This window comes from Chlorocebus sabaeus, chromosome 23, assembly GCF_047675955.1.
Source record: "Chlorocebus sabaeus isolate Y175 chromosome 23, mChlSab1.0.hap1, whole genome shotgun sequence".
Lineage (NCBI taxonomy): Eukaryota > Metazoa > Chordata > Mammalia > Primates > Cercopithecidae > Chlorocebus > Chlorocebus sabaeus.
Window position 1 is genome coordinate 11,772,883 of NC_132926.1, and position 22,064 is coordinate 11,794,946.

Sequence of the window (22,064 nt, forward strand, 5' to 3'; positions counted from 1 at the left end):
AGCTGAAACTATAAGCATGTGTCATCACACTCGGCTAACTTTTTGTATTTTTAGTAGAGATGGGGCTTTTCCATGTTGCCCAGGCTGGTCTTGAACTCCTGGTCTCAAGCGAATCATCCGCCTTGGCCTCCCACAGTGCGGGGATTACAGGCACTAGCCACACACTGGTCAGCTTCAGGTCTTCTATTCTTGGCCACTAGAAGTTCCTTTCCCTAACCTGGCAACCAGGCACTCATGCTGCACTCTCCTCTTTGTCTTCCTGTCTCTGTTTCCCCCTCCTCCACAGCCAGCCAGCTCCTTCATCGCTCACCCTGACAGCCACAAACGCCTATTTATTTGCCGAGTAACTTCCTCGTGGTTTAATATCCCCTTGAATTACTGTACAATCTCTTTCAAGTTATATTTGATTATTTTTCACATTTAAAAACATGAACACAATTACCCAACAGTGGCACGTGCCCTTACAGTCAGAAATAAAATAGTATTGCAATACGATATATGCATCTTAGACAAGTAGTCAGTCCCTGGAAATTATGTCTCCAGTGTGGAGAGAGATCTGCAGTGATAGGTACCATATAAATGCATATGAGACAATAAATAGTTACAAAGGGAGAGGATGCTGAATAATTAATCCACCCGCCTCTCCAGGAACGTTCTTTATAAATCTGTCCTAGGCATTCATTTGTTTTTTTACGGAAGCAAATATTTAAAAGTAAAGAATAAGTAATGTCCAGGAAGGAGACATAAAAAGAAAACAATCAGCTGCGGGGGTGGCAGTAGAAGATTATAGATGGCAAGGGCTCCAAGATGGCTGCACCACTGACTGATGGCATTTGCTAAGGAGACGCCCGGGGGACAGGACGAGGTTGTTCACTGTGGAGACAGTCTTGGCTTGAGGTCAGATCTAAGCATTAGGCACTCATGCTGGGTTAATGCCATAGATTTCTTATTAGGCCCAAGTCTGTGTGTAGCTGGAGAAGGAAAAACCCATAGGGACACTTTTAGAAAGTTCTAGAGCCCACCTGCCTTCCCTTGATACAGATGGGACTCTAAGAATCACAGAATGAGAAAAGGATTTAATATGGTCCACTCCAAGCCTTGGCTTTGATTCGCATCCCTCCTGTGAGGGGTACCCACTGCTTCCCTTGGTGACTTGTCTAGTTTATGTCTGGGAGCCCTGACTGTTAGAAGGTTCTTCTGATGGAGTCCAGAGTTGTCTCCATGAGATCCATCTTTCCCTATTTGTCCCCTAAGAGCCAAGAATAGCCCACGTCCTCTGCCCTTCAGAGGCAGAGATCAAGCCCTACTCACCCCTTCTCCTGGCTTTGGGCCTAAATTTCCCCTGATCTGAAATTCCTTTGGGTTCGGAAGCTCCTCATTAGAATGTGGTCTTTGTACATTCATTCATTCCTTAGTGGAAAATAGAGTTGTTATTCTCCTTGTATATTTTGGATCCACATGGTTTATCAGATGCTTTGCAAATATTTCCTCTCATATTGTGGCTTGCCTTTTCCCTTTAATAGTGTCTTTTGGAGCAGAAGTTTAAAATTTTGATGAAATCCAATTTATTAATGGAGAGCTGGTGGGGTATAAAATGCTACATCTACTTTGGAAAATCCTAAGTTTGTAATTTCTTAAAAAGTTAAGGGTTCACCCATCATGTGATCCAGCAATTCCACTCCTAGGTATTTTCCCAAGAGGAATGAAAGCATTTCCACATAAAGATTTGTACATGAATAGCATAGTAGCTTTATTAGTAATAGTCAAAAGTTGGAATTGTCTATAAATAGGTGAATGAATAAGCCTACTGTGGTATATCCATACAAAGAAATACTACAATACCACTTAGCAATAAAAAGGAACGAAGTATTCAGCTATACAACGTGAATGAGTCCCAAAATAACGCAGAATAAAAGAAGACAGACAAGAATGCATACCACATGGCTGATTTAGATAAAACTCTAGAAAATGTATACTACTCTACAGTGACGGGAAGCGGTGGGGGATGGCGGGGTGGGTGGGATGGAAGGTGGGATTAAAAAGGACATGAAGAAATTTTGGGGGATGATAGTTATATTCATATATTGATTGTGGTGATTTCATAGGTGTAGCCATATGTCCAGACTAATCAAATCAGATATGTTAAATATGCACAATGTTTTTTATTTCAATTATATTTCAATATATCTAATTTTTTTATAAAAAGGAATTTGAATATTACTGAATTTGACATTAAAGGGTATCTAATCTATAACCCTTAGCAATATTTCATAAAATTCCCTTTTGTCTCCCCTCTGATATTCTTCCTTCTCCCAACTGCACAGGAGCCGCTCATGCTGTGAAGCACAAGAGGGCTCCCCAGGGCACCCCTCCTTTGGGACTTTTCTGGCTCTCTTTCCTGGTTCTCTTTCCCTTACTTACCCCCAACTTCTTTTTATTATGAAGAACAATTGAGCCTCTCTGGCTTGTTTTCCAATCTTCTTTCACTCCACCTGTCCCTTACCTGACCTTTTCATGACAAAGAAAAGACAAGATGTCACCTTGCCTCCCTCCTGCCTCACTTCCTGTTTCTCTGCCACATTAAAAAACCTGAGTACCTGCTTGGTTACAACAGGATTGTACCAGAATGGAGAGGCTGGGTGGTGAACAGGTCAGTGCTCCTCCTAATCTAAAAAATGCCTTTGTGTGAGTTAGAAAATGATGCTCAGGCTGAGTGGATGAATTTGAAAACTACTTCCCACTGGACAGATCTAGACTTGTAAGCACTGGATTTGGGGAATATGAATCAATATCTGAATTAAAAGATGCTTCCTCTCTCTGGGTAGAGACAGAGCCTGCACCAGGATGCATGGCTTGGGGAGCAGAGCATGGCTGGATTTCAGCTCCCACTCACTCCTTCATCAAGAGCCTTTGTTCAGTGCATAAACTAAACAATGGACCATGGATGCTGTGGAACAAAAGTTTGGATGGCAGGCAAAATAAAATATTCTTAAGAAGAGAGGAAAGTTGAGAAAACCACTTGATAGTAAATCTTGTTCCCATATCTATTTTTATTTTCATTTTGCATAAAATGAGTTTATTCATTCAACCATTGAGAGCTGTTTAAATTGATTCCAGTTTTTGCTGTTGAAATCATACTGCAACAAATGTTTCTGCATTTATCTCTTAAAAAATGTGTTCAACAAGAATTTTTTAGGGTCAATACTTAATAGTGCATTATTAGGTCATTTTGGGGTCATATTTAACTTTTCTAGGCATTTCCAAACTATTTACAAAGTAGGTATACCAATTTTCTTTTCCACCAGTAATGTGTAAGAGTTCCTGTTGCTCCATATTTTCATCAATTCTTTATTAAATTTCTTAATTCTTGTCAACATGCTGGTTATGAAATTATAGCTCACTGTGTTCTTTCTTGATTAATAAACTTTATTTTTTAGAGTAGTTTTAGGCTTACAGCAAAATTGAGTGGGAAGTAGAAGAGTTCCCATATACTCCCTACTCCCACACATGCACAGCTTCCCCCACCATCAACATCTTGCACCAGGATGATGCATTTGTAATAACTGATGAATCTATAATGACACATCACTATCACCCAGAGTCCATAGTTTACATTAGGGTTCACTCCTGGTACATTCTATGTGTTTTGACAAATGAATTACAGCATATGTCTACCATTGTAGTAGCAAACAGAACTGTTTCACTGCTCTAAAAATCCTTTGTGCTCCACCTAGTCATCCCTTCCTCCCCACAAACCCTGGAAACCAGCAATCTTTTTACTGTTCCCATAGTTTTGCTTTTTTCCATAATGTTACGTGGTTGGAACCATGATTGGCTTTTTTCACTTAGTAATGGGCATTTATGGTTCCTCCTTGCCTTCTACTGGCTTGATAGCTCATTTCTTTTTAGTCTTGAGTAATATTCTACTGCCAGGATGCACCAGCATTTATTATCCATTTGTTCACCGAAGGACATCTTGGTGGCCTACAAGTTTTGTCAATTATGAATAAAGCTGCTGTAAACATCCACATTCAGGTTTTTGTGTGAACACAAGTTTGTGGTTCACTTGGGTAAATACCAAAGGGCATGACTGATGAATCTTATGGTAAGTCTGTTTAGTTTTGTAAGAAGCTGCCAATCTCTCTTCCAAAGCAACTGTACTGTTTTGCACAGTCCCACGAAGCACTGACGAGAGTTCCTGTTTCTCCACATTCTCACCTACATTTTGTGTTGTCAAGTGTTTTGGATATTGGCCATTCTATGAGTACTGTAGTGGCATCTCATCACTGTTTTAATTAGCAATTCCCTAATGACATATGTGGAGCATTTTTTCTTATGCTTACTTGCCATCTGTATATCTTCCTTGGTGAAATGTCTGTTTGGGTCTTCTGCTCATTTTTGAATCAGATTTTTAATTTTCTTATTATTGATTTTTAAGAGTTCTTTGTATGCCTTGAATAACAGCCCTTTATCAGATATATATTTTTTCAAATATTTTTTCCCAGTCTGTGGCTTGTTTTCTCATTCTCTTAACATTGCCTTTTACAGGGCAGAGGTTTAAATTTCAATGAATTCCAACTTCTCAATTATTTGTTTCATGGATTGTGCCTTTGGTGTTATATCTAGAAAGTCATTGCCATACCCAGGATCTTCTAGATTTTATTCCATGTTATATTCTAGGAGTTTTATAGTTTTGTATCTTATATTTAGATCTATGATCCATTTTGAGTTAGTTATTATGAAGGGTGCAAGGTTTGTGTATAGACTCTTTTTTTAATTTTTAAATGTGGATTGCCAGTTGTTCTAGCACCATTTGTTGAAAAAACTGTCTTTGCTCCACTGTATTGCCTCTGCTCCTTTGTCAAAGATCAGTCAACTCTACTCATGTGGGTCTATTTCTGGGTTTTCTATTCTGTTCCATTGATCTGCTTGTCTATTTTTCACCAATACCACAGTATCTTTATTATCATGGCATATCTTTATTATCATGGCTTTATAATAAGTCTTGAATCAGGTTGTGTCAGTCCTCCAACTTTTTTCTCCTTCTTCAGTATTAAATTGACTATTCTGGGTCTTTGCCTCTCTCTGTAAACTTTAAAATCACTTTGTTGATATCCATAAAATAACTTGTTAATAATTGCCAATAACCAATAATTTTGGCTGGGATTGCATTTAATCTGTAGATGAAGTTGGAAAGAACTGATATCCTGACAATACCAAGGTTTCCTATCCACAAGGATGGAATACTCTTCATTTATTTGGCTCTTCTTTGATTTCTTTCATCAGAGTTTTGTAGTTTTCTTCATATAGATCTTGTACATATTTTATTTGATTTATACTTATTTAGATTATAAGTATTTCATTTTGGGAGGTACCAATGTAAATGATAGTGTGTTTTAAATTTCATGTTCCACTTGTTCATTGCTGGTGTATAGGAAAGTGATTGACTTTTGTGTATTAACCTTATCCTGCAACCTCAGTATAATAGCTTATTAGTTACATGAGGTTTTTGTTTTTGTTGTTGATTCTTTTGGATTTTCTATACACACATTCATGTCATCTGGAAACAAAAACAGTTTTACTTTTTCATTCTGTATGTATATACCTTTTATTTCCTTTTCTTGTCTCATTGCATTACCTAGGACTTCCAATATGATGTTGAAAAGGAATGGTGAGAGGGAACATCCTTGCCTTGTATCTTAGTGGGAAAGTTTCTAGTTTCTCACCATTAAGTGTGATGTTAGCTGGAGGATTTTTGTAGATGTTCTTTATCAAGGTGAGCAAATTCCCCTCTATTTCTTGTTTGCTGAGAGTTTTAATCATAACTGGGGGTTAGATTTTGTCAAATGCTTTTTCCACATCTGTTTATATGATAATATGATTTTTCTTCTTTAGCCTGTTGATGTGATGGATTACATTAACTGATTTTCAAATATTGGACCAGCCTTGCATACCTGGGATAAATCTCACTTGGTCATGGTTTATAATTCTTTTTATACGTTGTTGGATTCAATTTGTAAATACTTTGTTGAGAATTTTTGTATCTATGTTCATGAGAGATATTAGTCTGTAGTTTTCTTTTCTGATAATGTCTCTGTCTGGTTTTGGTACTAGGGTAATATTGGCCTCATAGAATGAGTTAGGAAATATTTCCTTTGCTCCTATCTTCTAGAAGAAGTTGTAGAGAATTGATACATTTTCTTCCTTAAATGTTTGCTAGAATTCACCAATCAGCCTATCTGGGCCTGGTGCTTTCTATTTCAAAAGGATGTTATTGATTCAATTTCTGTAATACACATAGGGCTATTAAGATTATCTATTTCTTCTTGTGTGAATTTTGGCAGATTATTTACTTTAAAGATTGGTTCTTTTCATCTAAGTTGTCAAATTTGTGGGCATAGAGGTGTTCATAATATTCCCTTATTATTGTTTTGATGTCTGTGTGATCTGTAGTTGGTTTTTTAATTTCTCAAGGTTTCTTTTTCGACCTATGTTGTTTAGGAGTGTTGTTTAATCTCCAAGTATTGGGATTTTCTTGCTATCTCCTTGTTATTGATTTTTAGTTTGATTCCATTGTGCTTTCAGAGCAGACATTGTATGATTTTTATTATTCTGCTATTGTTGAGTATGTTTAATGACCCAGAATGTGGTCTATCTTGGTGAATGTCCCACATGGGTTTGAGAAAAATACGATATCTGTTCCTGGTGAATGAGTAGCCTATAGATGTCAATTATATCCAGTTGATTGATCGTATCATTGAGTTCAACTATGCCTTGACTGACTTTCTGCCTGCTGGATCTGTCCATTTCTGGTAGAGGGGTGTTAAGGCCTCCAAGTGTAACAGTTGACTCATGTATTCCTCCTTGCATTTATGTCATTTTTTTGTTTTCTGTATTTTGACCCTCAGTTGTTAGGTGCATACACATTAAGGATCATTATGTTTTCTTGAAGTGTTGACACCTTTGTTATTACATAATATCCATCTTTATCCCTAACAATGTTTCTTAAGTCTGCTCTGTCTGAAATCAATGTAGCTACTCTCACTTTGTTTTGGTTCATGTTAGCATGATTTTTAAATGTTTAAATCCAATTTAAACCCTGTTCCCCACTTAAAGCCTGACTGAGGCGGATTTGTGACCCACCTAGACAGGCTTTAAAGAAACTAATCCAGGGAATCGTAAGAGTTATTTCTAATATAACTACAGAGTCTGCTTGTTAAGTAACCTCTATGGACAACCAGGGACCTAATTTTCTGAGAAGCACACACTTTGCGAAATGCTGATCTACACCCATCCTTCATTTTACCAACAAGGGTGCTCATGCTCAAATTAGTCACTGAGCCTGCACTAGAAGCCTTGGGTCACACATAAGGAAGGTGGTGGACCCTTGCAGCAAGAGAGGCCAGTACACACATCTTCCTGAAAGAGCTGAGCAGAAGAGGTTGGATGCCTGACTCAGATCTTCAGGCCAAGCTGCGTTGGGGCCCAAGGATTCTCTGTCCCCACTTGAGGCCTGAGAGTTGCCCCATCTCATCTCAGCTCTGGGCACCTGCTTCACCATAATCACTGTAGCAAAGAGGCTTTTGCTGAAATGCCTGTGACTTGAAGTCAGATGCCTATTCTGGGGGCCTTACAGAGCTGACTGGACTCTGGGCTTCCAGCCAGTGTCCCCTGCTGATGGCCCATTTGTTTCAGGGTCCCTCCACTTTCTGGTAGCTGGAAACCTCAGTCATTTTGAATTCTTCTCTCCCTCCCTTGTCCCCAGACACTGTGGAGTCACTCATTATTTTTGTCTTGAGCTTACTTGGTGACCTGCCTGGGTACTGGGGCCATGGGGACAAATCAGTACCCAGTTGGGGTAACAGGCAGGTGCTCGGGCTGCTCCTCTGCCCAGCCCCTTCTCCCCTCAGTCCAGGATCCGGTGGAGTCTGGACTCTGCTTCTGGCCTCCTCCACTCCGATGCAGTGCACTCAGCAAAGCCAGGCTGATGCCCACAGATACCAACACACTCAGTCTCTGCTCAAGAATCTCCTACACTCAGCTGCTGACTGCCTCGGGCATACATCAGGTCACTCTATGAGGCCTGTTTCTTCATGGACAGGCCCTGCTACAGAGCCTGAAGTCGCGCAGGTGTGTGGTGAATATTTGCAGAAAGAATGGGATGAAAGTGGCATTTGAAGTCCCTCATCATCTGACCCTCTTGACTCTGTTGGTTTCGTTTCCCAAGACCCTCCATGGGCTTCCCCTGCTGGCAGACTTACTGAGGGCAGAGGGGCACTGGTTCCTGCTCCGGGTCAGCCCTGCCTGGGAAAGATTTGCACTGGTGGTTTATAGATGCGGAGGGGAACACTGAGGAGTTCAGTGACCCACTCAGTGAGCACTGGTGAGTGACGGAACTGGAACATGTATAACTCACTTGTATATGTCACCTCCTCACTTCACCCCCAGGACCACCCGAGAGGAGCTGTGAGTGCCCCATTCTTTACATAGGTGAAGGCACAGAGCCAGGGGGTGGCAGCCCTGACCCATGGTCCCCCAGCCAGCTGCGATCGGAGCCCTGACTGCTGCGTGCAGATCCCCTGCCTTCCTGATGACTTCTCGTCCCACTGTGGGGATGGAGGGCGAAGAAGACACAGAGGCCACACACTGGAGACAGGCAGGGACCCTGCCCTACAGGCTGAGGGCCAATGAGAGGCTCACAGCGGCGTGGATAGTTTGTCTTCTTTATTCTTAATCTGGGGAAGGCAAATCTCACTTCCTGGGCACCTATTATGCATCAGGTCCTGGGATGTAGTGACGACATATTGTGGTCCCCGACTTTAGGAGTCCCTTAGCTTGAGGGGTGAGTGGATAAAGTGTTCGACTAGATACTAACTCCCAGCAGCAGAGTCCTGTGGGCTCCAGCACACTGCAGAGCAGAGAGGAGGGAGGGCATCAGGATCCTGGGGGCATAATCCTGGTGTTTTGGTTTCTCATGGCTGCTGTCATAAATCACTGCAAATTTGCTAGCTTAACACAACACAAACATATTCTCTTACAGTTCTGGGGCCAGAAATGTGGAGTCAGTTGCACTGGGCTAAAGTCAAGGTGTTGGCAAGGCTGGTTTCCTGGGGAAGCTCACAGAGGAAACCCATTTCCTGGCCTTTTCTGGCTTCCAGCCACCTGGACGCCTTGGCTTATGGCCCCTTCCAGGTCTCACTCCAGCCTCTGATTCATCATCATGTCTCCCCCTCTTCTGTAGCAAAATCTCTGCCTTCCTCTTATGAAGACACTTGTGATGACTTTTAGGGCCCACATGGATAATCTAGGATAATGTCTCCCAATCTCAATATCCTGAATTTAATCACATCTGCAAAGGCCCTTTGTCATTTAAGGGAACACTCACAGTTTCCATTGTGAGGGCGATTATTTCAGTCTACCACATCTGGATTCATCACTTCCTAACTGGGTGAATCATTTCACCACTTAGAGCCTCAGTTTCCTCTAGTGTAAAATGGAGATAATGATTCCAATTGCAAAAGGGCTGTGGCTTTAAAGATTAGATGGGACAATGTGAGCAAGTTACATTGCATTATGTGGAATATTGATTTTAATCACTGCACTGGAATTCAACTCTCCCAGGTTTACCCTTAGCCCTCAGCCCTCCCTAGCTGGGTTTGATGCAGATACAAGCAGTTTTCACAGGGGCACAAGTTTAAAAAATGGGGGGGGGTGCTTGAAGTGAATCTCCTTCCAGATTCCCCACATCCGTCCTTTACTCCTGGCTATGGGGCATGGGAGCACTGGCCTGCGGGTCTGAGTGTTTGCTTTGGCGATGGTGACGATGTTTGGAAACTGAAACTGGAAGCTGATGGAGGCACCGTGCTGCCTCCACAGTTACTCAGTGAACTGGGACCCTCTAATGACTGTGTACTGGGAGAGGGCCCAGTCCATCGGCTTCCACAGCCACTGGGCAGCTGTGACGCTGGAGGAGTGTGAAGCTCCTGGCTGGCACTGTGTGCACACAGTCGGTGCTCACTACATGCCAACCCTCTCTCCTTTGCCATCCAGGTCCCCCTGCTTCTGGTGGGCAGCTCATCCAGAACCCCCTGCTTCTGGAAGGGGCTCTCGGTACCCCTTCCCTCCTTAGGTCTAGAGAGCCAAAAGGCGACAATCGCCAGGGTTCAAGTGCTGCTCTCACCCAGCCACGGAGCGATGGGGGCTGGCTGCCTGGATGGATGCCTAGCTGCCTGGTCCCGCGCCCCCTCCCATGCCTGATCTTACCTCGTGGGGCGGGGGGTGGGGGGCTGCACCTCCATGGACTCCCTAACAGTCATTTTAAAAGATGCCTTTAAAGTGCTGAAAAATGAGCTATGCCTTCGCTCGCAGGGCTGCTGCGGCTATCATGTCAGGAAACCACATGCGCCCTCAAGCGCTACCTGACCACTTGCGATGAGATGCTGAGTACTTCACTCACCCCCCACCTCTCCCCGCAGGATCGTGGGCTGCTGAGCCCTTTTTCCAAAGACCTCCTTTATGACAGCAAAGACTCTATCCTGGGATGACTGGAATGAGGCATGAACAGAAACTTTCCATGCCCTGATTTGGGCAAAACAAAGCTGATGGGAAGGTCAAAACATCCACAAGAAAATGCTTGCAGGCCCTTGAGACTAGGTGGGGACTCAGAGAAGCAGCAGTCTCTCACCCTGCCTGATGTGGGAACCCAGGGTCTGGGGATGAGGTGGGCTTCGAGGGGAGGGCACGGGTCTTCCCTGGGGAGGGCCCTCTGTTCTCTGGTTCCCTGAGGGAGGTTCTGCTTAGTATCCTGGGGCCCAAAGCAACTGTCTGGTCTCATGGAAATTTCACTTAGTTATCAGAGAGGGGTTTCCAGCCCCAGACTTAATTCCTCAAAGCTGGGGTTTGAGGACAACTATCCCTTCATTCCGTAGTCACAATGGATCCAGAACCCTGGGAGACCACCCTCAAAGCACTGTAGGAGAAAGCATTTGCAGGCCCTTTGGGAGCACCTGTTCCTAAGGCATCCTGGGAACAGTAATTTGTACATCCCTGGCATGTCCTATTCCCTTAAAATCCAGAGAAAATGAATTTGCATAGCACTTGGCAGAGACTCTTCCCATCTCCCTTTGAGGTAAGAGAGGGCTCTGCCCAAGCCCTGGTTTGCTCTAGGCTCCCAGGCCTGGAAGCATGGAGAAGGTGAAGAGGCAGCACTGAGGAGGCAGGAGGAGGGCTGACCACCAAGTCCTGGCGTGTCCCAAGCACCAAGTGGCCCAGAAAGAGCCCAGGATGCGCACACAGGTGGATGCTTCACATGCTGCCCTAGTGGGTGCCTCAGGACCCTTTGACATTTCAGTACCAGAAATCAAATGTCGCTTCCGAAGCGTGGCCCTCCAAAGACGTCACAATCCAACCTCCCACACGCACAGGTAATTGGAGTCTAAACCTGGTTCCTGCTGGCTGAAACCCTGATGTGAGGTGATGGGTGGGAGGAAGGTGATGGGAAGGGCAACAGAGCCGGGGGTGGGTGACAAGGCTGGTGAGATGCCGTGAGTTTGGAAACAGCCGAGGCTGCATGCCACCGAGGACGAGGGCCTTCCGAGCATCCAGGCAGGACCAGCGAAGTCCCAGGAAGCTCCCTGCACTCCTCCATCCCATGCCAGTAGGTCTCAGCCATTCGAAGCTGCCAGGAGCAGCTCTTTGAAGCCAATGTTGTAGATCGTGGGAAGATGCCTCCTTTGGAGCAGGCAGCCCAGTGCAAGCTACATGCACAGACAATGGAGCCAGGTCCTGGCCAGATGGTACCTGGAAGCCGCCATCCCTTTGCCTCCCCCAACCAAGGCTAGGGCCCTTTCCAGACCCAGAGAAGCCTCCTTGGGGACAGAAGTCCACGCATGAAAATCCACCCCAGCAGAGGGTTGAGATGCAATGAATCAATCATGTCTTACTGTGGCGGCTTTTGCTCCCAAACTGCCAAGTGTGTCATCACACAGCCCTCCCGACTGCTGGAGCATGACTTACCTGCAAGAGAAAACACAGATGGGGATGACAGCCACCCAGTATGGCCTCTGGGACTGGGCCTGGGCAGTCCCTCATGCTGAGGGAGAGGCAGGCTCTGAAAAGGCTTCTCCGATCAGAGCAGAGCCAGGCAGGGCTGCTGTGTGACTCTCTTCATACCTTGACCTTGACCAAGTCAACAGCCTGGGAGAACCGTGATGAGGCACAGAGGTGGGTCTGGGAAAGAGGCTCTTCCCAAGGACCCAGAGTGACGGGGAAGCCATGCCCATCAGCCAGCGGGCAGAGGGTCCCAATACTTTCTGTATTGAGAGATGGGGACCACCTCTGCTGGAATCTTTTCCTTGGGGAAGCGAACAGCAGCAGTCAAAACACATTCTTTTTACATAGCAACCAGGAGATTTGTGATTCTTTGGATTTTTTAATCCCCTGCATAACTGCAAGCCAAAAGGAATTAGCAACTCTGGGGTGGAGTTTTGGTTCCTCTTTAAGCAACGATGCTTCCCCCTGCCCATTCGCTGTGCATCAGAAGGAAGCACAGGAGTTGGTTCTGTTCATCCCATGCCAAGCCTGCCTTCTGTGAGGTGTCTCCCTTGCAAGATGTTTCCAAGATTTACAGTTCTCAAGACTAGGAGGCGTGTTGGGGACTCGGGCAAGGGCTGAGGATTTTAAATACCGACACTTCTTCCTGAATATACATGAACATGCCTGGCACACACTGAGACATTTTAGTAAACATGGTTTGTCCGCCCCTCCTTATGTTCCCTCCTGGCTAAGTGTATATCCCCAGTGCGTGTTTGGAGTGATGGACGCTGTTCTGTGCTCAAAAGCCTGAAGTACCAGTCAAACAAATTTCATTGCAATTTTTTTCCTCGAAATGCTTCATTTTAACCCAACTCTAGATATTGGCCTATATAATTTGGGATCACCATCATCCGGAGCACACAGCCCAAACCAAAGGCCGATATTCACCTGGAATTCACGATGGCAGCTCCAGGTGCAAGCGTGCATTTAATCAGGGCTCTTGCCGGCCCTGCTGATGTCTTTCTAGCTCGGGGCTGGGTGGGACAGGTTTCTTCCCTGCATGCCCTACTCACAATGTTGATACACTAATGTACATTGTGACTTTACTGCCCACCACTTCCTGGCCACAGGACCACTGTCCCTGTCTCAGGAGTTGGGAACAATATTTGCATCAGCTCTGGTTCTCACATCAGCTCCTCGGGAGTCACCGTCGGACCTCCCTGTTCTCCAGCTCTGTGGCAAATCTATCACCAAGTCCTGTTGATTCTACTTCCTAAGTCTCTCTGGAAACCACTGCCACTCTCACAGAGCAGGCCGTTGTCCCCTATGGGACTGAAGGGTGGTGCTCCACGGTCTCTGTTGGGCCATGAAGTGGCAGCCATGGGGTGATATTGGCAGAAAAAGAAGACAGAAGAAGGATCCCAGGGTCTTCCTGATTTCTTGAAGCTGCTGTGCCAGCCCTCTACCCCACCTTTTGCCTTCTTTTATGTGTAAGAGAAATCAACTTCTTTGTGGTGCAAAATAATGTTTTTGTCAGGGGAGGGGGTTGATCATACACAGCTGAACTGCATTCAACTGAATCACTAAGTCAGAGCGGAGGATCTGACCTGGGGGCAGGGCTACACCTGGCAGAGCAATCATGGCTTTTTCAATTACAATGTGATGGGGGCAGAGGGAGACAGGAGGAGAGGAAGCTTCCAAGGGCCACGGGGACCTGGGAGGGAAGTTATCCTCAAAACCACAGGTGGTCCAGCAGTTACTGGGTATGGATATTCACCTGCATTACAAGGAACAACCTTATGAATCTGGCCCTGTGATCATCTCCATTCTCTGAAGGAGAACAGCGCGTTTGGAAGGATGAAGTAACTCGCCAAGGTCTTGAAGTCCTGCAGAGCCAGGATCCCAACCCAGGAAGTCCTCAGAGCCAGCCCTCACCAACGACTCCCCGGAGGTGTGTCCATTTTACATAAATACCCAACAGATTGAGGGTTTAAACGTAATAGGTCCAGTTTTTGAGACGTCCGTTCTGTTCAGAGTTTGACATCTTATTTTATAAAGAGGAGGTGATAGTGGAGCCCGTCTCAGGGCTGGGTGTTGTGGGGTGTGGATGAGGTGAGGCGGGTGGACACGGTATTTGTGCTCAGTAATTGCCTGTAACTCTAAGCAGAGTCGACTGTCATTCTGGAGGGGAAATTAAAGATGATCTAAGCAGAAGGCATTCCGTTTATTATTATTATTATTACTAATCAGCAGCAGCAGCAGTAGTGGCCAGAGAGCCTTGGGTCAAACAGTATCATGGGGAAGCTTGTGAAGAAATAGAGTGAGGCTGCTGGAAGTGCAGCAGAGGTGTTCCACCCCAGGACGCTTGCTCGCCCTCCTCTTTGTGTGTCTGCTCTGGCTGCGGAGGAAATGGGGCTCTTAGGGTGGAGACACCGGCCTCTGCCCTAGGCCTGGGCCTCTGGGCCTCTGGGCCTCTGGGCCTTCGGGCCTTCCCCAGGCTGCTGCTGCCCTCTGCTGGTCATAGCTGGAATTGATGGACATTGCCTCCCAGCACAGGGATACAGGAAGCCGGGAGATTCCAGAGAAGGGGGTCCCCCTGAGGCTTCCTCTGTCATTGTAGTGCAGGCAGTGGCCACATAATTTGTTGGGAGCTGAAGGAAGACACCACTTTATTTGGGGGCCTGGCTGCCCCCAAGAGCAATGCGACACACAGGGTTGCCTCGGACGCTTTGCCTGGGTAGAGAGGAGGAGGGAGGTCTAACGAAGAGCAGGGAGGCTGAGGACAACCTCACTATCACCTTTAAGTGACACACCTACCCCCCTGAGAGGCATCAATTATTGCTCTAGTCTTCAGAGACTGTCACTCAGAATGGTAAAAGAATTTCTTATTCCACTGCGGTCAAGACCTTAGACTATGGGGTCAAATTGTGTGCATTTGAGACTCAGACCTTGTGTGACCTTGGGTGAGTTACTTCACTTTCAGAGCACACTCTTCTCCCTGAGGACTGGGGCTGCTGCAGGGCATACAGAGGTGACTGAGAGGACTCATGAGCTACGATGCAGGCAGGAGGCCAGCACATGGCTGGCGGGGGCAAAGCTGAAGGTCACCCAGCAAAGGCAACTGCTGCCCAAGACACACCTGACAAGCAGTGGTAGGGACTGGAGCATGGCCTGGCAGCCTCCTCCTGCTAAGGGCAGGTCTCGAACAGGCTGTTGAGGCACGGGCTAAGGTCAGAGGTTGGGCTGTCCTTCTCTGAAATGCAAACTATCAATCTGGCAATGCCAGACCCTCTTGCTGGCATCTCAAACCTTGCTTAAAATCCAGGCCTTGGAGATCTTGGAACATCCCCACCCCTACCCCCCACTCCCCCAGACACACTCCTTTTTGGGCACCTCTCACTTCTCTGCTTTGAACTGAACCGGGAGGGTGGATAATGACAAATCTTTCCCCTGGAGTCCCCACACCACTTTATCTGACATTCATTTATTTAGCAAATATCGACTGCATGCTTTTCTGGGCCCAGCACCGTTCTAGGGGTGGAGAAGAAGCAGTGAACGCAACAGATATTCGGCCTGCCCTTGTGTCACTCACATGTATTTCAGTAGGGGACAGAGGAAGGAAATACATAAACCAAGGCCCCACAGAGTCTGTTCTGTAGCGTGAATGGGAGGAGCAGGAGGGCAAAGCAGGAGAGGAGTGTTGCTATCTGGAAGAGGCAGCCAGGAAAGTCTCACTAAAGGGAAAATGAGCCTTGTGGGTGTCTGCGGGAAGAGTGCTGTAAGCAGAGGGAACAGCCTGAGCAAAGGCCTTGAGACAGGTGTGTGGGCGCCATGTTGATGGAATGGAGCTGTCAGATCCGAGGGAATGGAGCAGAGGGGCAGAGGGAGGAGCTGAGGTGTGGGTGGGCGTGTTCAGAGTGTGCAGGCTGCTGCCCTTAGCTCTGAGTGAGATATAAGGCACTGGAGGGGTTCTCTGCAGAGCGGAGACACAGTCTGGTGTATAGAGCACCCCTTTGTCTGCTGGTTGAAGAATGGACTCAAAGAGTGGGGGCCAGGGCAGAAGCAGGGAGGCTGGTGAGGAGGGGTGGGGTGGTCATTTGGATGGAGTGGCGGATTCCCAGTGAGAAAGGCTGGCCAGACACTCAGAGTCTGAGGAGAAGGGGGAGCAGGGGTGGGTAGAGGGTGTCATGGGCCATGGTTCTGGGCCTGTGGGACTCTAAGGGGCCGGGGAGTGCCTGGAAAGAACATCTACCATCCCCCTTGGTTCACATATGCAGGATATGCCTGGAATCGATGCTGTTGTCATAAAGATGACGTTTCTGATGGAAGGCTGCTGATGGACTATCTATTTTGAATGCACGCATACATTCATTTGGTGAACTCTGACCACCGTCCTGTTGGTGGTGGGCATGGATTGGAGGTGGTGCCAACCCACTGTGGACGTGGAGGTGGATTTTGGATTCAGACAGCCTGTTTGCAGCCTGGCTCCACCACTTAGAAGCCATGACCTTGGGGAGGTCGTTTCATACCCCTAAGCCTCAGCTTATCCATCTGCAAAATGGGATTTACAGGATCTGCCTTTATTGCGTGGTCAGTAATGTGGGTAGAGCACTTTGTATGTAGGAGGTGTTTATAGTAGGTGCTCAGTAGATGCTTACTCTCACCTCATTTTCTGGCTCCCACCTTGAGCCCCCTAAAAGCTGGTTTCTATGCTTGTTTTACACTGGCTTGCTGTGCGATCTTGGGGAAACTATTTGTCTCTTGGGTCCATCGCTCTCCTGGAAATGGGGATAAGTCCAGGATTGAAAATACCTGCTCAGAGGGCTCGGAAGTGTGGCTGTGTCATATTGATTGAGCCATTGATGAGATCTCTGCATGCAGTAGGTGCTCAATCAGTATTCTCCTTGAGGATAGATCACTGCTGCTGGCATGAGGGGGCAGGCCTGGGACAGCGCCTCCTGGTTCCAGCCTCAGGCCCCTCCTCGGCCACCCCTGTGATAGAGCGCTGACCTTCAGAGCTGTTGGCCTGCCACCCTCTGCCTTCTGCCTCCATTGTCCCTGTGTGCCCTTCTGCCCCCCTCAGGGCTCAACCTTGCTCTGCTCTTCTCTGTCGACCCCCTTTCCCCTGGTGAACCCATCTAGCGTCGCAGCTTTAAACGCTGTCTGTACGCCGATGATGCCACAATTCACGTCTCTGGCTAGGCTCCCCCCGACTCCAGACTCCTCTTTCCAGCTGCCTTCCTGACATTTCTGCTCTGCTGTCTAATAGAACGAACTCTTAGAATTAATAAAATGAGACTGCAGATATTTACCCCCACAACTGGCCTGTCTTCCTGAGGCGGGTGTCGAGGGAGTCTCCAAAGTTGCATCTAGGAGAACCTGCCTGTCTCATGCCCATATCCAGCCCATTGGCAAGTCCTGTTGGCTTGACCCTCAAAATACACCCAGGGCCTGGCCACTGCCTGCCACTGCCACCTGCACCCCCTGACCTGTGTCCAGGCACTGGCAGCCCCTGCCTGGCCTCCTGCCTCTTCTCTCTGCCTGCCATGGTCTGGCCCATCAGTGCAACCCCGCGGCCCTTACATCCAAGCCAGATCACTGTCCCCTTCCACTCCATACCCTCCAATAGCTCCTAATTTCCGTTCAGAATAAAAACAGAGCCTTGCAAAGATACTTAACTTGGCTGGAGACAAACCTGGAATGAGACAGAAACTGCGCCTGCCCCCTTGGACCTTACAGTGCAGGGAGGCTGATAGCGAGGAGGTAAACAGCAGCGTGCACAGAGTTTCAGGTTGTGGTGGTTCTGTGATGACTGTGCTGACTTGGGTGGACAGGGGAGTCAGGGAAGGCCTCTCCGAGGGGGTAACATTTAAGATAACAAAGAGATTCGGAACTGAAAGAGGCTCTTAAAACATCTACTTTAAAAGGTCTTCTTAGCCGGGCGTGACAGCTCACGCCTGTAATCCCAACACTTTGGGAAGCCGAGTCGGGCAGATCACTTGAGGTCAGGTGTTTGAGACCAGCCTGGCCAACATGGCGAAACCCTGTCTCTACTAAAAATACAAACATTAGCTGGGTATGGCAGTGGGCGCCCATAATTCCAGCTACTCAGGAGGTTGAGGCACAAGAATTGCCTGAGCCTGGGAGGTGGAGGTTGCAGTGAGCAGAGATCGCACCACTGCACTCCAGCCTGGGTGACGAAGCGAATCTCTGTCTCAAAAATAAATAAATACAAAATAAATAAAAGGTTTCTTGTTACGTTTATATATGGAAGCAAGAGAAGCCCAGAGAGGTGAAGTGACCTGGCTAAGGCCACATAGTATATTACTTACAGAGCTGGAATTCCAGGCAGGCCTCTTGACAACCTAGTTTGGGATTTCAGGGTTGCCAGCCTGGAGCTGCAATTCCTAACAGCAATGCCTGGAAATGCTATAAGCTATTAATCTCCTCTTACATATAAAAATTGCAAAATGTATCATATTAATCATGACCTTTCTCTTTTCGGCTTTCAGGACACATCTGCCTGGCTTTCCTCTTACTTCACTGGTTTCCCATCCCAGTCTTTGCTGGTCCTTCCTAATCTGCCAACCTCTTACCGTTGAAGAGCCTGGGGCTCGGGACTCAATGCTCTTTTCTTCCCTCTTTACACACACACACTCCCTGGGAGAGCTCATGTCATTTTGTGGATTTCCGTGCCAATGACTCCAAAACTCTATCTCCTGCCAAGATCTCTCTTTTGAATGCCAGCATCGAACATCCAGTTGCCTACTTTGGTGCTACTCGAAGTGTGGTTCTCAGTCTGGCGGCATTGGCATCACTTGGGAAGCTGTTGGAAATGCAGAACCTTGGGCCCCATTTTGGGCCTATTGAATCATTTTGGGCCTATTGCAACTCAGGGGTGCAGGAGTGGGCGTGGCACCCATCCATCTGGTTTAACAAGCCCTCCAGGGGACTGAATGGATGCTGGAGTTTAGGAAGCATTTTATTCCTTGGCCTCTCCACTTAGATATCTCCCAGGCATTTCAAACTTCACAAGTCCAAACCTAAGTTTCTCATATTTCCTCACTCTACCAGCCTTCTCCATCTAAGTTAGTGGTGACTCCATCTGGTTATCTGCTCAGACCAATAACCGTGCTCGGACCAATAACCCTGCAGTCATTCTGGAGTCTCTGTCTCACCTCAACTTTGGTCTGTCAACAAATCCCGCTGGCTCCATTTTCACGACACCCGCAGAACCACATCCTTCTCACCACCTGCACTGCCACTACCCTGGCCAGAGCCGCAGCATCTCCCACTAGGTTCTTACAGAAGCCTCTTGGGCTTCTTCACACTCTGCCCTTGGCCCTGACAGTCTACCCCAGCACAGCAGCCAGAGGGGTTAAAATGCCATCAGCTCTTGTCTCTGCCCCAAGCTCTCCAGTAGCTCCCCTTCTCCTGCAGCATAAAAGCCACAACCCTTATCCCGATGCACAGCCGCACCCCGCCCCGCCCCCACTGCTATCTCTCTGACCTCTCCTCTCCCCTTAGCAATCTGTCCCTGGCCTTTGGCTCATTCTGGAACATTCTGGAACACATCCAGGCACATTCCACTGCACTGGCTGATTCTTCATTTTCCATCCTGGAAAGCCTCTGCGTTTCTTTTGCCTCCTGCTTGGGTCTGCCACAGGCCTCTGGACTGGCTGATTCTTCTCCCTGAAAAGCTTTCCTCCCAGACATCTGCATATCCAGTCCCCAACTTTAGGTCTTACTCAAAGCCGCTTCTCAGTGAGGCCTCCGACCACCTCAGTCACTTAATTTTTCAAATTTGCTCCTATGACTAGCTGCCCTTCTCCTTTTCCTCGTCCATGACTAGCTGCCCTGCTCCTTTTCCTTATCCATGACTAGCTGCCCTGCTCATTTTCCTCATCTTCTGTGTCGTCCTCGTGTTTGGTAGAATGTCTGCTCTCGCTCTCGCGGTCCCCTCCTCCCCTGACCAGTGTCCTCCTCCCACTCCGGACGGTCCCGCTCCGCCTGTCTTACCTCTTCTGGGCGCCAGGTGGCGCCCCACACCGCCCAAGTCCCTGGCCGCCTCCATCCTTGCTGGAGAGACCCTGAGAATGCCTGGGGAAGGCGTGATCCTCCCAACTCCCTTCCCTCTGCTCTCCCCCTGCTCAAAGGAGGATGTCTTTTCTGACCCCCAAAGCTGATGTTTCCTCTGAGACCCAGGAATTCACAATTCTTCCTCGAGGAGAAGGGAGGGAAATGGCCTCTTCCCGGTTCAATCCGTGCTCAAGCCCCAACCCCACCCCCAAGCGAGGGAACGCTGCGCAGGACCTGCTGCGTGCTGGGTGCGCGCTGGGTGCTTTTACATGGTTGTCCCATGGAACCCTCAGCACAGCGTTAGCGTTCCCACTTACAGATGAAGAAACTGAGGTTCAGAGAGGCCAGGTTGCTTGCCTGCGGTCACACAGCTGGTAAGTGCAGAACTGGAAATCTAGCCTGACTCAGAGCCAGGGCTCTTCCACTTATCAAATGTCCCCCCGCTAAGCAGAGCATGACCCCTGAGAGAAGGCAGAGCAAGAGGCTGGCCCATCTTTGGGCACAGTTTAGGAAGGGAGCTGACACTGGTTTATGCCGGCCTCTTTCATTTACCGCCCACATCCCTGGCGGTAAGGATGTGCAAAGGCCTAGAGAGGTTGTGGCGCTTGCCCAGGGCCATGCAGCAGAGCCGCGCTGCTCCTCCCCATCTCCCGCCTCTGTCGGTTCGCCCTGGGGTAGGGAGGCAGAGACTCTGCAGCCCCTGCTTCTCTACGAAGGATTCTTCAAAAGCCTTGCAAGAAAGCGCCAGGGGGCAGCAGTGAAGCCTGGAGGAGAATCTTTTGGGGGGAAAAGATACAAGATTTGAGGCGAGAATCCTAATTACAGGAGGACTAATAGCCTGTCAATCCGCGTGGCATTGGTGGGACAGGGCTTGATTCCAGGGGCATCTGGGATTTTCCGAGGGTCTCTCTTGCCCGCTCACCTGGGTATTCATTTTCCCTCCCCTCTTGGAGGCAGAAGCAAAGGCTGGAGAGCCTTGATTCAGATGCGTGTTTTTCTGTTCCCCAACCCCAGCTGAGCGTGGCCTGGGGACAGGGCAGGAGGACAGAGGACAGGCAGGAAGGTCCTCTGTGGCTGGGGAGGACTCAGAGCTGAGCGGCCTGAAGCGTGGGCCCCACTAGCTCCCCCTGTCTGTGGCAAATCGTCCTGGACACCAAAGGCAGCTGGGCATGGGAGGTCCACCCCTGACCAGTTGGGAACGTCCCTGTGAGGGGGTGGGCTTGCTGTCACGAAGGCACCTGGCAGTATTGACCTGCGTGTGCAGATACCATCTGGGGCTGTTGTCAGCGCTACTCTTTTCCCTGGTCAGGACTGGCCCAGGTCTCTAGTGGGGGCAGCAGGCGGCCTTGGGGAACCCAGAGGCCCCTGGGAGAGAAGCCCTAGGGAACCTGGGAGTCTCGGCTCCAGTGGACGGCATCTGGAGGGGAGGAGATTTGAGGGGTTGTGCCCCCATCACAGAGAGCCTTTCCTGGCCTCTGTTCATGATAAGCAATGACAATACATAAGCCAGCAGTCTGGGGTCTGGCGGCTCCGTGCTGGGGAAGACAGCTTCCCTTCTGTGCAGGAGACAATTCTGTGTGTTTCTAAAATTCCATCCGGGAAAGCCCCTGTGTTTCTTTTGCCTCCTGCTTGGGTCTGGAGCTGCTTTCAAAAAACTTTTGAAGTGGAGAATGGCAGAGACCAGTCACCACAGCTCAGAATTGCCCTCGGTTCCTGAAGTCCCTTCTTGGGTCACTGGCACCATGTGTGTGGACAGCAGCTGCACCTTCAGCCTTTCCCGAGCACCTACTATGTGCCAGGCATGGGGTGTGGGCTCTCACACGCATTCTTTGGTTTCCTGCCCACAGCTGCCCTGGGAGGCAGGAATTCTAACACCCATTTCACAGATGACGTATCTACCTCTCTGGGGGGCTGGGCAGTTAGGACAACTGCCCCCACACACTGGAAGTGCT

At 48.1% G+C, this 22,064-nt stretch overlaps 1 protein-coding gene across 3 annotated transcripts in view; it reads right to left on the bottom strand.

Annotated features, from left to right (window-relative positions):
• Positions 1-22,064, bottom strand: part of KCNIP1 (potassium voltage-gated channel interacting protein 1) — a 233,040-nt gene that overhangs the window by 81,650 nt on the left and 129,326 nt on the right. Inside the window, exon 2 of one of the 3 annotated variants that reach the window (XM_008015280.3) lies at positions 11,943-12,015. The exons of the other annotated variants lie outside the window; for them this stretch is intronic. The gene's annotated coding sequence lies outside the window, so the exon portion shown is untranslated. The remainder of the gene's footprint in view (positions 1-11,942; positions 12,016-22,064) is intronic. 3 annotated transcript variants of the gene reach the window in all.